Genomic DNA, 16,867 nt, shown 5'->3' on the forward strand with positions numbered 1-16,867 from the left:
TGCCAGGGAAGCCCCTTTATATTTGAGAAGAAGCGCTGAGGGTCTTACCTGGGGGCTGTACTTTTCGGGTGCTTATTTAATTCAAACCAAAATTTCGGGTACTTATTTAATTCAAACCAAAAGTGGAAATCGTGTCCTATTGACCTCTGGCAGGTATCCGAGCAAAAGGCTGCGGACTGACTTACTTGAGAGCCAAGGTCATTGAAGCAGATGGGATTTCTTTCCCAGTAAACAGAGTTCCCAAGTGTCAAAGTTAGGGCTCCCCCGCCTCCCTTCCGTCAATAGTTAAAAAACAAATAAACTGGTTCATCCAAGGGAAATAACAGATTTCAGACGAAGTGTTATTACTTCAGATGTTCTTCCACTGTTTACTTATTTATTGCAAAGTGCCTTTGCCTTCCTAATCCTAATTTTGAATGGCCCACTTTAAGGCAACGTTAGCACTATCACTTTCCCCTGATTTCAGCGGGAGAGTTACGCACATGCTTAATTTGCTCCTAGTTGTTAAGCACCCTTTCCTGAGAGTAAGACGATTGAACCAAGCAGGGCTTCCTTCTTAGTAAACAGGATTAGGAATGAGCTGTACAATACAGTGCTTAAAGTTGGCGGGATCGTGCCCATAGAATCTATAAAGTTTATAGATTTGTGGTAAGAAGATCCCGTCACCCTTCTTTTTTCTTTCTCTTTTTGCAGAAAGGAGAATATTGTTTCATTTATACGTAGGGCATCAATCTTTCGACAGCTTATTCATCAGTGATTTGGCATCATGTTTGGTGAAGCAGTTTGAGGCGAGGGAGAGGAACGAAATTATTCCGGTATGTCATGTATCTGGTGTGGAATTGCAATCCACAGCCCACTGAGTGGAATGAAGCCCAGCCAAAGTCAAGCGCATATAAAGCTGCGATCCTAGGAATTTCCACTAGAGAGGGAGACCAATAGAATTTGATGGGACTTACTTCTGAGTAAACATACAAATACATGGGGATGCAGAAGTGATTTACGTTGCCTGGGTTGGGGGGAGGGGTTCCTGATTATATAACTGCAGAACTTCCAATCCTAAAGAAACCTTTGAAAGTCGCTGTTTTAATTATCTGACAATATTTATATGCTGCTTAATAGACAAAAAACTCTAAGCGGTTTCCACCTACAAATCCCATCTCATGCAATTGGGCTTGCACCCAGGTAAGCGCGCTGTATGATAGGGATTGTTCTTACCATGATACTAAGGCTTCTTTGCTGTTTTTCACGCACTTACACGAGAGCAAGCCCCACTGAACTCAACAGGCCTTACCTCTGAGAAAACATGCATAGGATCATAGGAGCCAACTTCTAGGGGCGGTGGGAGCTTCGGCCCCCACAATAAAATATTTGAGGGGGCCGGCCCCCCACAAAATTAATGCGCATTCCCATTCAAATGGTGTGTGTGCACTGCCTCATGTGACTGATTATGCAGGGAGGGGCGGACCTGGGCCGTCACAAAATTTTATACAAGTTGGCACCCCTGCATAGGATGGCGCAGTGAATCTTTTCAGTACATAAAAGGGTAGGAAGACTTTGCGTTTTCTTCCACATACGCGTGGAGATGGTTTGAGCCTTAGCCATGCGCCAAATAACATCATAAGTTTACAGTTATGTTCCTGGTCTTTTCCTGCAGCCCCGATCCTATGCACGTTTTAGTGGGAAGGAAGCCTCTCTGATTTCGTCAGGAGTTATGTCCAAACAAATGCGCTTTGCATGGCCATCCTCGACATTGCGTGTTTCCTCCAAACACACTCACACGTTCTTCTGCGCGGGGCGGGGGGGAGGTCTCCCTTCCTTCTTGAAAGCAGTTGATGAAACGCTTCTAATTGCTCCAGCCCGCCATCCATTCAGGAGAACAAAAGTTAACATCATTTGACTTAATTAAGTTTTGTTCGTCGCTCTTTTTAAAAGGCCAGGTCTGTCATGGTTGTACAGACAGCAAGCTGCTGGCGTCAATTCCCCAGAGCAGCATCTGATACCGTTCAAAGTAGGTTACCCACCTGTTGGCGGGCTGCGCCTCGTTTATGGGGCGACGGCTTTTTAGCTCTCGACAATTTAACGCTTTGAGAAAGCCGCAGTTCGTCTCGGGTTTCCTAGATCCGCTGGCAAAGTGAGATCCTGCTGTCTAGAGGGCTTTGAAGGAATCTCAGTCGGATTGCCCAAAGTTCAGCGGAGGTCAGGGGAAAATCAGGGACCGCGGGGTATTGTTGCCACCTTTGGGGGCTGTCGCGGCTCTTGTGTCTTTGGCACCTGCGGTGGCAAAGAAAAACGTCTGCAGGTGAAGGTTTTCTGCCTTGCAAGATGCGAGGGGGAGAGGGCGAGTTGGAGAGGGTGGGTTACTTACCGTATTTCCGTGAAGCTGTTAAAGGCACAGGTGCCCTGATCTTTTAAAAGTTGGCAACCCAGTGTTGGCAACCCAGTGTGCATTTGACAATGCATGCAGAAGGTCCCAGATACAATCCCTGGTATCCCCAGGTAGGACTCACCTGAGAGTAGACACTGCTGAACGAAGGTGGGCCAATGGTCTGATTCGGTCTCAGACAGCTTCGTACGTTCCTAAATGCTGGATAGCTCACTTGGTTAGAGCGTGGTGCTGATCACACCAAGGGGGCAGGTTCGATTCCCGTATGGGACAGCTGCATATTCCTACATTGCAGGGGGTTGGACTAGATGATCCTCAGAGTCCCTCCCAACTCTACAGTTCCACGAGTAGGGTAAGTGACTCTCCTGTTGGCCTCATTAAAAAACTTAAGACATGATCTGGCCAGAGTTAAACAACCCTGAATGCAATTATCTAGGAGAGAGCCCACGGAACACATACCCTATCCACACTGACTCAGAAGTAATTCAGAGACGGGAAAACTATGGGATGTGCGGCCATGCAATTGATCCTTAACCAAATGGTGATGGGTTCGACTGGTGGGCTGCAGTCGAATGCGCACTCTATAGGATGCGAGTCCTATTGAAAGCACTGGGACTTATTTCCTAGGAACCAGGCATAGGATTGCGCTAATTGCCTTTAAAATAAAGGGATGTCCGTCCGTCTAGACGCACCGTGCGCAACGAGCTTTCAACGTCTGATCATAATAAGTTAACAAACCGTGAATTGGAAGAATAGATGAATGGAACTTCCCCTAAATCGAATTTCCGCCGGTTTGTGGGGGTGGGGGGGGGGCGATGGGGGCAGAGTGCGATAGGGGTGCCTCTGTGAGCCACGAGAACCAGTCTCCAGCTTGTGGGGTTTGAAAAGACTGAGACGGTTTTGAAGCGAAGCCATCCATCATCTTCACTAAAGTTTCCCGATTAAAAAGTTGAGCTTCGGAGGGGACTTCAAAGGCTAAAGTCCTCCTGCATAGACTACCAAAGAGATTTCTCTGACTTGTTGCAGGAGGGGGGCGAAGATAGGGGGCTTGACAGGGGTCGAAACTTGTTTGTTCTGGTGTCTATATCTGTCACTATCTGAAGTACAATCCAGCCAAGACGCAACAACAGCCCTTGGATTTTTTTTTCCCCTTCTTCAAAAGCTTCAGATTTAGGAAGTAGATGTGGGGGCGGGAGGGAGAGATTATCAATCAAATTAAGCAGTTCAGAGGGAAAAATAGCCTATTTATTTAAAGTTATTCTGACAATCCCGTTGCCAGTTTCAACAATCTTAGTACAGATGTGCATTTTGCCAAGAAATTTCCCACAAGGATTGAGGACAGCTTTGGCACATGACTCTTCAGTATATTAGTTCAAATTATGTCCCACTGGTGTTAGCTCTTTTTTCCATTTTAGTCCCGAAGGTGTTCTAAGAGCCAGATGTTAAAAGGGTGGTTGTTTCTTTCAGTAACACTCCGCTATAAACTCTTTAACACTGTAGTTCTAGGCACACTTACTTGGGAGAAACTGCTTTCACATACGTAGGATTTCCTCCCAAGTATTGTGTAGTTAAAAATACTGCTGATTTCAGCGGAAGAGTTAAGCAAATGCCTAGTTCTCACTCCCGATTGATATCAAAGGGACTTAGTGCAATCCTAAAATGTCTACTCAGAAGTAAGTAAGTTCAATGGGAATTACTCCCAGGATATAGGATTGCAGAAAATGACTTAACCTCTACTGAACCATGTCCCTTCTCATTCACTAGGGCTGCAGTACTGTATTTAATGATTTGTATTTATATATTTCTACCCTTCCTCTTCACCTGACGGGACTCAAGGCGCCTTACAGATAAAAATAAGAACCGCTAAAAACATAGGGAGGAAAGGAGATAATTAAAAACCGATTAAACATTTATCAAATTAAAACTTTATACAGATATAAAATCTATTAAAATCACACCAATAATTAGTCAGTTCCCAAAAGCCTTCACTTGCCGGCCAAAGGACAGCAATGAGGGAGCCGGTCTAGCTTCTCTAGGGAAGGAGTTCCAAAGTATGGGAACAGCCACCAAGAAGGCCCTCTCCTGCAAGTGGGGCCCATAGAAGGGCCTCCAAAGATCTCCAAACCTAGGCAGTTTCAGATGGTTTGGACCTAAGAGGTTGTCGGGGTTTATAGGTCATAACTAGGACTCTGAATTGTGCCCAGAATCAGACCAGTAGTCAAAGGAGCTGTTGCAACAGTGGAGCTGCATGCTCCCTGTAACTGGCCGGGGTCAGCAATCTAACTGCAGCTCCTTGGGCCAGCTGAAGTTTCTGAGCACTTTTCAAATGCAGCCCCACGTAGAGCGCGTTACACTAATCCAAGCCGGTTGTAACTAAGGTGTGGAAGAGAAGTCCCCCAGCCCCACCTTCGGGTTGGCCCCTCCACGAAAGAACGGCGGAGCCACTATAAAGCAGTGCCCCCCAAATCCCTGTAGTCCCTTACCTGGGAATAAGTAGCATTTGAACTCAATAGACTTACATCTGAGTAAACATGTATAAAATTGCTCTGTAGCTGATGTGGCTAGATGTACTGTTTCCTACCTTCTTCCTGTAACTTCGTACTTAGGATCACTTTCCACCCATCCCATTCTTACGAAAGATGCTTTACAACAGGACTGGGATGAAGTGAAACAAGCGCAAAGAACTAAATAAATGTTAATAGCGAGCCGCTTCTCTTATAAACGGAATCTTGCGTTTCAGCAAGAAAAAAAACACCTTGGATTTTCAATTTACAGATAGCACTCTAAAGATTGCCTAATTGTATCTGACCCCACCTTTCCACTTACCAGATAAGAAATTAATGCCCATAAGATAAATACAAACGTTCCTTTTCAAAATACTCCTTCGCAAACTCGTTGTGAAACAAGTGTTTGATCACCCTTCTCGATGATCTTGGGACCGTTTGGGACCTGTTCGGATACTTAGTGTCTTCCTCTCATCCACGCTAATGGAAGATTTGAGGGCAGAAGGAAAAACAAAATGATTGGTAAACCACCCTAAGCGTATTTTCTCCCCAGTTAATTCCATGGAGTTTATCCTCTGGGAAGTGTTCCTAGGACTGCAGTTTTAACCAGCGAAGGAAGGGGGTGGGGTGGGGGATGGGGATGGAGAGGAAAAGGTTTAACGCAGCACTTTCTGATCACTTGTAAAGCAAAGAATGTAGATCCCAACCCGTTCTGCAAAATCGTCTTGTGTGATTCATCAGCACAAGCAATTTGCGCTCTTTCCCCCCTAGAACTGCCTAGCAAAGCCTTTTGAATGCTGAAAAGTTTTTAAGCTTGCACGTACTTAATTGAGTGTTTCCGGTCTGAGTGAATTCCAGCCACTTAGTTTTCAGAAAGACAATTAAAAAAATAAAGAGGGGGGCAGCATTCCACAAGTACCAAAAGGAGAAGATTCTGGATTTAGAACAGAGTGTTTAGTACCGTTTTTTCTGGTTACATTTATTTGAAAAACGTGGCCTGCCCTTATGCAAAACTTTGGATTTGAATGCATTAACATTTAAAGCACTTCAAGCTTCTTTATTGTTGATCTGGTGTATCTTAATGTGTGATTTCTGGAGTGATTTCCCTTCGATTCTAAAACTGCAATTGCTGAGCGCTCAGTCGCTCGCGAGTAAGTCCTGTCGGAAGCTGACTTCTGAGTAAACCCCGACGAATTCTTGCCGAAGGAAATGCAGCTTATGGTTCGAAGTTGTCTTCCTGTTACCTGGATCTCAACAGCACCGAAACAGATGAAAAGGGGGCGGGGCGGGGAAGTGTGAATCTTCGTTTGCTGGCTTCCTACTCCCCCAGCGTTGCAAATAAGCCATCAAATCTCCGGCTGAAGTTTTTGCTGGTGGGGAGGGCGACCGCTCCAACTTGTGCCACCTCTTGTAACTTTAAAACGGGGGAGGGGAGAACTTTTCACAAAGACAAGGGGGGGGGGGAGGCAGAGAGGCTGGGATGTGTGGAAGAAAGGGAGGAGAAAGCCAGAGAAAGAAAGGGAGGGAAAGCACCTCTGTTTAACAAGATAATTCTTGCTTGCAGTTTTATTTCTCCTTTCGACTTCCTATTCTTTTGTGGCGTGACACGGCGCTTTTTCTTTCCCCATCGGGGACCCTTTTCTCTGCTCCGGCTCCCCCTATTCTGAACTGTTTTACAGGCTGGCTTTGTTACTTTGTCGGGGCGGGAGGGGAAGAGGAGGGAGAGGAGAAATAGCGGAGAAAGTCCCGCTTCCCCAAAGCAGCCCCACCAGCCTCAGGGGGCTGTGAGGTTGCCTACGCATGCAGAACATCCCAAGCTGTTTTTGTGCATCGGGCTGGCTAGGGGGCAGCGGGGCGCTTGCACCCAATCTTCCCTCGGACAATAGGAGGCTGGACAGCTGCACAGCCGCCACAAAAGCTCCCCTCTTCTGCCCGCTCTGTTTACTTAGTGTTGCCTGTGACCTCTGGGCTCCACTTGTTGCTAATACAGATGCTTATCAAGCCCGTTTAATTGGCTTTCTTCCTAACGCGAAGGCCCGGCGCTCTTTTTCTTTTTTTGCTCCCCCCTCCCCCCTGCCAGTGTTTCCAAACAATTTAATTGACTCTTCGTAATATTCATGTGCTTTCTCTCTCTTCCATTTCTTTGTTCTTTGTTGTTCACCAAAAGAAGGGGGGGGGGAGTAAGAGATTGGAAAAAGCTGGGGGGTTTTTTTATTAAAAAAAAACTTAATATGTGGTTTCCCCAAATCAGGAAAGTGAGGGGATAAGAAAAGGAGATTCCAGGTGTATTTATAAGTGCAGATCTCCACGGGAAGAAGTGGTGTCTGAGAGAGAGAGAGAGAGAGAGAGAGAGAGAGAGAGAGAGAGAGAGAGAGAGACCCAAGTGAGTTTGAGTAGAATGGGAGAAATATCTCCAGAGATCTATGATATGGAGATCTGGAAAGAAACCTAGACCTCTCTTCCTCTCCCTGCCCCCCCCCACACGTTTATTCTGCTAAATAAGCTGAAAATAACACATCCAATAAATTTTCCTTGAAAATCTATGGAACTTATATGGGAAGAGCCACAGGCTCCCACAAAGCTGTGCATGTTTCTTTGTGAAGTTAGGGGACAGTGACTATGAATAACGACATGAATCAACAGTAACACACAAAGCCTTTGATTTCACAGTCCAGAAAATATGAAATGTACATGGACACAAGGTTGTTCCTATTCTGATGTTTCCTTATCCTACTTAACAATAAAATGTTGTTGAAATAAAATTTCAAAAGAAATGTTAGTTGAATAACAGCAAAATCATATACATGTCTACTGAGAAGTCTCCTAACTCACTAGGTAAGTGAATGCAAGACTAAGTCTTACATAATACACACATATATCATGGATTTATACATATGTGTGTTGCATATGTGTTTACAATAAGATGATAAATACAAATAAAACAATTGTAATGTAGCCAGGAGAACCCCAGTTCAAATCTTACCTATGTCCTGAAAAAGGTTGCCTTAGGCCAGAGGTTTTCAACCTTTTTGAGTCTAGAGCTCCCTTGAGCAACTACATTCTTTTTGTGGCACCCCTGTGGGGCTCAGGAGCCCAGCTATGTTATCCCTTGCCTGCAGAACTGGCAGCCTTTCACCCTTTTCCCAACACCCTCCCTTGTGGAGTGTTGCCTCAGCCTCCTCTCCTCTCCCCTCTCATTGGGAGTCCTCCAGGCGGCTGCTCCTGCTGCCTTCCCTGGTCTCTGAGCTGTCCCCACTCTGCCCCAAAGAGAGGCGCCTCACAGGGGACTGGGAAGAGGATGCCCAAAGGTGAATGTAAGGCCAGCAACACCTTACCTTGAGGGGCAGCAGGGGCAGCAGTGGGTGCTGCCAGGCCTGCATGGTGGAAAGGCTTCCCTTCAGCACCAGGCATTCAGCTCCCAGGCAGGCCTTGCACACAGCAAGCACAAGAAAGGCCAACACAGCGCCTGCCTGCCTGCCCAGCCTCCCTCTTGTCTGTCTCCTGGTATGCCCCACGGAGAGCCTCAAGGTCCATAAATAGCAACACCCTAGTGGTCCCGGGCCCTAAGGAAGTTAGATTAGCTTCAACCAGAGCCAGGGCCTTTTCTACACTGGCTCCGGCCTGGTGGAACGCTCTGCCTCATGAGACCAGGGCCCTGCAGCATCTGATTTCTTTCCACAGGGCCTGTAAGACAGAGTTGTTCCGCCTGGGCTTTGGCTTGGAGCCAATTTGATTCTCTCCCCCTCTTTCTTTTTCCTTTCTCCTCCTGTGATGAGGCTGAATTTTAATATTTTAATGTTTCAATATTTTAATGTTGTATTTTAATCTTGTTTTTAAGTTGTATTCATTCAACTTGTTTTTATTATTGCTTGTTAGCCGCCCTGAGCCCGGCCTTGGCTGGGGAGGGCGGGGTATAAATAAAATTATTATTATTATTATTATTATTATTATTATTATTATTCCCAGCAGCAAGGACTGGCTGGCTGGGCTCCCTCATCCAGTTGCTTTCTCACTCTGAGGCCACCTCAGCTTCTGGCAACCCACATCCCCTGGCCAGCCTCAGAGCACCATTTGCCCTGTGGAACTTATAGCCAGGGCTCCTGCAACAAACAGCTCTGCAAGCCTTTGGGAGGCAGAGGGAGGGAAGGAAAGAGGGACAGAGGCCAGTGTTGTCCACTGCACTCTTGACCACCATTCAAGGCACCCCATGGTGCCACGGCACACTGGTTGAAAACCACTGCCTTAGGCAAATCACTCTCCCTTAGCTTCAGCATCTTCTCATCTGCAGTAAGATGGTAATGTGTGACTTTTGTCAACTTTACAATGTGAAGAGGCATGGCTTTGGACACTTTGCTAAGTGCTATATAAATGCTCAATTTCAATATGTAATCTATCCAGGACACCGCATATTGTCATTTTAACACTTAGTATAGAGCATTGTCCTATACAAAACAGGACTTTGGGTACAAATATGGTTCTCTAAAAAGCACAGGAATCCATCCTGGTCCAACAGAAAACTTTCAGAAATCTGCAGCCAAGCAATACCTGGATTACAACTGACCAAAGTGTCACAAATCAGTGAGCAATAACTCAAAAGCCTATTCACTGTTTTGGGACATTTTGTTGGCCTTAAAAACAGTATTGTCCAATTATAAATATGGGAAAACTATATCTCTGTCTATGCTGCTGGATTGTACAATCTGGTAAAATACACACCTATATGCACATTTGGGCATACATATTATCAATGTGGCCCTGAACCAGTCACAAAAGGACTGTTGGAGGTGCATGCTACTTTCCTATCTGGCATGGAACCAAGCAATACTGTCTTCCTCTTGAGACTGTAATCTCTTCACAGCAGATCTGACTCTTTAGGAAAGCCCCAGTGTGAAAAGGTAAATCCAACCCTCTGGCATCATCAGCTGAGATTCAAGACTACCTAGTATAGGACAAGGAGTCATTCAGGAGACCTTATCTAGAAGATATGTAATACTGCCTCCCAGGAGACTAGCTCAAAATTACTTCACACCACCAAAAGAAAAAGAAAAAAGGATGGGGAGGTGCAAGTATCAGGGTAAAAGTTTCCTCTGTCTATCATCTTCAGCTAAATACTGTTCTTTGGATTTCCAAAATTCCTGGTAGAGAGAGAACAGGCCTACTTGGAGGAGGTTTTCTGCCCTCTGCTATGTATCTTTAGAATTAACAATACAACAGAAAGAAAAGTATTGCTATGTTGCCTTCTCTTCTGCTGGTTAAGTTATGGAAGAGGAAAGAATGCTTGGACTCACTGACCAATGAAAGCCAACAATTTAGTGCTACCTCATTGTGGATAGCATTAGAAGGCAAGGTACTCATCCTTTACGGCTTGCATTAAGGTCAAGAAGACAAGATCACACTGCTGGGATGCACTGCCATACTAATATTTGAAATCGAAGCTCAGCAAAATAGTGGCATGGATGGGAATGATGACATCACCACCCTATTACACATAATACAAGCTCTCCTTCTCCAATTTGGAGTAGTTGCAAAACTCACTCATCTGTGGCTGGGAGTGGAGGTTTAGCAAGCCATTGTTACTTTGGATAACAGACAGGTAACTGGAACATTATACACTGATGGTAACATAGGCTCAGCAAAGTGCATGAAGTGAAGTGAAAGGATGGTTGTTGTTAAATTTATGACCCATCCTTCATCCATGGTGGGTTACAACAATTTAAAATTCAGTACTAAGAACAGTTAAAACAGGGGCAAGAAAGAGACTCAATTCTAGCATTGTCCTGATGCTCAGACCTTGGCCAGACTCACATGACTGCCACTCTAAAGCTTTGAATGCATGCTCAGCAGGACAGTGTTTGCGGGAAAGGTCTATACCCTGAGATTCTAAGGTTGTATATGAGTGCTTACCCTTGTTGACCTCTGTAGAATTTATTTCAGAGTAAATGTCCACATGATTACACTGCACATATGTTTACTTGGATGCAAGTCTCACTGAGTTCAGGGGAATGTAATCTCCCGTCACTATGCTTAGATTTGTTACCTTCATACTTGGAAAGCCATTTCACATTCAGAGCAGTAGAATCCATTTCCCACCAGGAAAACACCAGGTGTTGTTGTTAATTTTCACGGTAGCCAAGTTTGCTAATGACATCAAATTGTTAGGTTGGTAAGAATAGAAAAGGAACTCCAGAAGGATCTCTCTAAAGTGGGTGACTAGGCATTAAAATGGCAAATGAGATTGAAAGTTAGCAAGCAGATTCATTGGGACAAAAATCCAAAGTTCAGATATATACTTATGGGGTCTGAACCAGTGATTGACCATCAAAGGGACCTTGGGGTTGTGTAGCATGGCTTTGTGAAAATGTTGACTGGGTGTGTTGTGGCTGTGGAAGAAGGTGAATGTTAGGACGCTGGTGAAGGAAGAGGAGTGCGGGAGGAGCGTACTGCCCCCGGCAGCGTGATCTCCAGGGTGCCATTATGGCTGCCTCCCTGCCCGTGCTGGGCGTCCCGCTGTGTTAGGATTAGGGTTAGAGTTCCTGGTCAGTACTGGTCAAAAATAATATTGCAGACAACAGTAAAAGCTCAGAAAGGGGCAACTGAAATTATATCAGAGATGAAACAATCCTGTTTTGTAAAAAAGTTATAACAATTGATGTCTTTTGGTTAAGAAAAACATCAGGTAAGGAGGCGGGGATATGGTGGGGGCATATACAATCATACATTATGTGGAGATTATTCTCCTTCTTGCATAATACTAGAATTCAGGGTCATCCAATGAAGCTGAATGTTGGAAGATTCATGACAGACAAAGGAAAGTACTTTCCATAGTGCACAATTAAACTATGGAATTTGCTCCCACACGACATGGCAATGGCTGCCAACTTGGATGGCTTAAAAAGAGCTTTCGATAAATCTGCCAAGCTTTATCTGGTTACCAACCATGATGGCTGCATACTGCCTTCAGTATCAGAGGTGGTATGCCTATGAATACAAGTTGCTGTGGAGCACAAGCAGGGGGTGCTATTGAAGTCATGACTTGCTTCTGGCCTTCCTATAGTATCTGGTTGGGTACTGTGAGAACAGGAGAATGGACTAGAAGGGCCTTTGGTCTGATCTAGCAGTAGTATCCTTATGTTTTTATGTCCATCATTACCAGCACCATTATAACTTTTGCTTACACGCATTTCCTCCACTAACCCGCATTCAACTCAAGCACAACCACGTATACGCATAGCGCCAGGAAATAATAAAATGAATTGATTTCAACAGGAAAAAGGTGTGAAAAGGGCAAAAGGCCCCAAAAGAGACTTGGAATACTGCAAAAATGGGGGGGAAAGAATGGGGAAAGGTAGCAATCCCATCAGCCTTTGCACCAACCTGTGAAGAGCTGCAGTTTGAGAAAGGAGGTTTGGGAGGCTGCAATTGTGGTGGAAGTTTTTCTTGGCAAGGATTTGGTTGTTTTTTTTTTAAAAAAAAGATTTTTGGAAGGAGATTTTTGAGGAGTTTTTTGAGATGGCACCAGCGGTTTAGAGGATGTTTACAGGCTTTTTTGATGGTGTTCCCCACGATACACCATTTCACGTATCTGTGCGGTGGTACCCAGGAACGTAACCCCTGCGTAAGTGAGAGGAGACAGCTGCATTTGTTTTACTTCTCAAAATCAGTTCTAGGTTGTTGTTGTTTTAAAAAAATGCAGCCTAGCAGAGAAAGTTGATGGTTGCTTATCTTTGCAAAATCCCTGAATTCGGGTTCCAGGGAAGCCCAATTCCCTCAGGGGACTTGCTTGCTTGCATGGTGCGGCTTTCCCCCCGCTTTGGGAGTGCTCTTCCCGTTGACCATATATTATGGTCTGGTGTTGGGACAGCGCCTCCTCTCAAGGAGAAAGCTTAGCTGGGTCTGCCTACGCGGAGGGGAGGGGAGTCGGCAAACACTTTGTAGTCTGCCTCGTCCATCTTTAATTCAGAGACGTATCTCTAACTCCTGGGAGCGCCGCCTTTGATCTCTTTCGATTCCACCCCCCCTTTTTTTCCCCTTTAAAAAAAGCATCGGATCTGTGTTATGGCCTAAAATTCCTCGCTTTTCCATAGAAACATCTCCATTCCTCGGGGATATTGATGTTTTCTTCTTCCTAGGGGTTATGATATGGTAAATCAAATTCAGAAAAGCCGGGACAATGGCCAGCATTCATCGGGGCTGCGGCGGAGGGGCGGCGAGCCTCGCTCCCGTCGCCCAATGAATCAAAATATTGTTCCGCCGCCGGCTCTGGAAGGCCTTTCAGCGCCTCCAACTTTGCGCCCGGAGGCAGCAGGTTGCGCGTTGCCACGGCGACCCTACTGTAGGCCGCCAAGAATAAGGCCCGGGGAAAGGGAGGCTCCCTCTCGGCCCGGCCGCCACTTCCGATGGGGCAGCCACTCGCCTCGGGGACCTCGCCTTGTCAGCGCAACAATGGGCAGCTCCTCGGCCGGCTCAGGGCTTCCCTCCTCCCCGCTCCCTTTCTCGCCTTCCCTTGCCTTTGATCTATTTAAACAGAAAGGAAAGAAAGAAAGAAAGAACAAAGTCGGCGGGGAGGGGAGAGAATATCTTTATTTATTTATTTTGCAGATGCACAGCGATTTTGCTTCAAGGAGAAGGATGGACGGGGTTGCCCTTCTGCTTTCTGTTCCTGCCCCATAGAATGGCCGGCTTTTTTCTTTCCCACTTTTTTCTTTTTCTTTTTACACTTCCCCTTCGGCAATCTCTAGGGAAAAGATGGTATATAGCACACACACACACACACCACCCCCCCAGCCTCCCCCCCCCCGGGCTCCTCTATAAAGAGGGGGAGACACAGGAAGTTCGTGTTCTCCGCCAGGGGGCACTGAAGTGAAACAGTCTAATAGCCCTTCCGGGTCAAAGGCCACAATGTGTGTTAATTCCGTATTATTAGTTATTGCTATCATCATTCTACGCTGAAAGCCGTCAGGAATGTGCACACGCAGCAGCAGCGTGGCTGCATCTCCTTTGCAAATCATGCCACCTCTGAATCTAGATATTTCAGCGCAGCATTACAAAACTGCTCGACAAAAATGTTTGCTCTGCCTTAACTCATTTTATTAGAACAAAACAAATTCCTTCCAGTAGCACCTTAAAGACCAACTAAGTCAGTTCTTGGTATGAGCTTTCGTGTGCATGTGTATCTGAAGAAGTGTGCATGCACACGAAAGCTCATACCAAGAACTGACTTAGTTGGTCTTTAAGGTGCTACTGGAAGGAATTTGTTTTGTTTTGACTATGGCAGACCAACACGGCTACCTATCTGTAACTGGAACTATGGAAGGCACCTCATTTTATTAGAGGTGAAGAAGAATGAGAGTCGGTATCTGCTCTCTGAAGCATCCTTGCCTGATATTCATGGGTAGTTTATTAGTACACCCAATATTATTTATTATTAATCGTATTGTTTATTAATCATTTATAAAGCCCTTGCGTACAGTATTTTTTTTTTAACAGACAATATTCAATAAAGATGAAAAAGACATATTTAAATGTCACAGGGCTGCGTTTCTTATTATTGGAAGAAGAGGAAGGTTTTTTTCCTTTTTAAATCACGTGTCCCTTGGCATTTCTTTTTCTCAGACAACTTTACTGACAGAAAGTTGACATAAATTCAACAAGCATGAAATGCCTGTTTAAAATTGGAAATTGTCACCCATTTTATTACTACTACCTCCACTATTATTTAATTAATTGTGCTATTTCTAGTAATGCAGACAGTCTTTTCTAATGATTATTATTTCCTGGTTCTTTTTAATGTGTGGTGCAGATGTACTACTCAGTCTAATCCTGCCTGAACTGATTGATCTATGCAAACTTTGCATGAGTAACCATGAACAGAAGCTTTAGGAATACTGAGCTTGCTTTGAAGCCATGCTTTACCACCCCCCTCCCGCCCCCCACTTTCTCCAGGATTATATGAGCGCTTAAAATATGCAACCTGGGCCTATTGTTTGTTTATTAATTTATTAGCATTTGACATGGTGTCAGTAGGAAAAGTTGGAGTGCCGGTGGGATTTTTGTTTTGCTTTGTTTTTTAATGTTGCTCTGGAGGGGAGGGATTTGACATCTCTTTCTTCCTATGAAAAGAGACAAGAGATGGTGCCACAGAATGGGGAAATGTGAGTGGAGAGTGGACTTGAAACTGTGAAGATTAGGTCTTTTCCCATTTCTGCCACATCGCTAGGGCAGCTTTGTACCTTCATTTGTACCTTTACTTACTTACCAACTTACTTATTTTTGTATGAATGCTGTTTTGCACCCTTTTTGTCTGAATCGGAGATTCCCAAGCAATTACAGTGGTACCTCGGGTTAAGTAATTAATTCGTTCTGGAGGTCTGTTCTTAACCTGAAACTGTTCTTAACCTGAAGCACCACTTTAGCTAATGGGGCCTCCAGCTGCTGCCGCGCCGCCGGAGCACGATTTCTGTTCTCATCCTGAAGCAAAGTTCTTAACCTGAAGCACTATTTCTGGGTTAGCGGAGTCTGTAACCTGAAGCGTATGTAACCTGAAGCGTATGTAACCCGAGGTACCACTGTACCAACAATTATGTGTTACCCCCAAAACAGTCATTTCTTGTCAACAACCTTTTTTTGTCTTTAAGCAGGAATCTGCAAAGACATACTTTAAATAAGCATCACCACATAACTGCGTACACACCATACATTTAAAGTGTGCATGCACACAAACAAACACAAAATCCTAGGAATTGTAGTTTACCCCTACCAGAGTGACACTTCCCAGCACCCTTCAAAAATGATGGTTCCCAGCATTCATCAGAGGGGTGTTTTAAATGTATGGTGTGTACTGGTTCTCCTGCTGTGAATGCATTCTCAAAACTCTCTCAGAACAAGCTGTAATGGAAAAGGGCCTTTAACTCCCATCCATGACTGCCGGTCTGAGTAGGCCAGTTGGGCCAGAGGCTTTCAGGTAGCCTGTCACCGCTACCCTCTTAAGATCTGATATAAAAACCTCTGTCCCTGGATAGGAGTGCTTTCCGCGGATCCAAGGCAGATATTTATGAGAAGAAGCCAATGAGATCTGGGTAGCTTATCTGTCTCTCCCTGAGTCCAAGGTAGTTTGCATTTCTCTGTCAAACCCCACTTATGTGCAATGGTATGGACCAAGCTGAGTGGAAGATTCCCTTTGAGAATGGCCTCCATTCAGGGTCCCTAAACATCATTTGCCGTGCATTAGCTGTCATTCTGTGCATCATATAGCGTATAGCTACCTCAGAACCATTCATTGATTACAGATGGCACTATCATGGATTCTCTCCACACAGTGCAGAGGATACATGTAGTAATTTACGTCCTCTGCCTGGACTGGAATGGCACATCCTTTGTCTGGCTATAGCTATCTATGTAATGTCCCAATTGGATTTCTGTAAGGTGTTATATGTGGGGCTTCCTTTGAAGACAGTTTGGAAGCTTCAGCTGGCACAGCTGCCAAGTATTTTGACTGGCACAGTCAATTTGGATCACATTTACCCAGTGTTAAAAGAGCTGCACTGTCTGCCTGTCCGCTTCTGAGCTCAGTTCAAAGGAATGGCATTAACTTTTAAAGGCCTAAATGGCTTGGGACTATGGTACCTGAAGCAGTACCTTCTCCCGTTCCATCCTGCCTGCATTCTCAGATTGTCAGCCAAGGCCCTTCCCTCCGCCCCCCTCTCCCACTGCCCTTGTTGGATGTGAAGTAGGAGGACACCAAAAATAGGCCCTTTGCATTATGGCACCCACTCTATGGAATATCTTCCCCAGGATGGCTTTGCTTTTATTTTAGGTGCCAGACAAAGCTTTTTCTTCTATTTCACAGGCTTTAAAATTATACACGTTTTAAAATCTCGTGGGTTGCTCTGTGTTTTCTGCTAGCTTGGTATATTTCTAGTATAACTATGTGATTTCACTGCTTTTGGTATTTCAATTGCATATAATGTTTTAATTCTGGTGA

General features: G+C 45.0%; 2 long non-coding RNA genes across 3 annotated transcripts in view; both read right to left on the reverse strand.

Annotated features, from left to right (window-relative positions):
- Nucleotides 1-16,867, reverse strand: part of LOC309342382 — a 225,145-nt gene that overhangs the window by 190,039 nt on the left and 18,239 nt on the right. The window lies entirely within an intron of this gene.
- Nucleotides 1,616-8,143, reverse strand: LOC309342443. Its single transcript, XR_014156820.1, has 3 exons — nt 7,871-8,143; nt 4,192-4,246; nt 1,616-2,271 (listed from the first exon to the last, which is right to left on the reverse strand). It is a non-coding gene; the product is annotated as an uncharacterized lncRNA (long non-coding RNA).

The sequence above is a fragment of the Podarcis erhardii genome (assembly GCF_964252035.2).
Source record: "Podarcis erhardii genome assembly, chromosome: 5".
Lineage (NCBI taxonomy): Eukaryota > Metazoa > Chordata > Lepidosauria > Squamata > Lacertidae > Podarcis > Podarcis erhardii.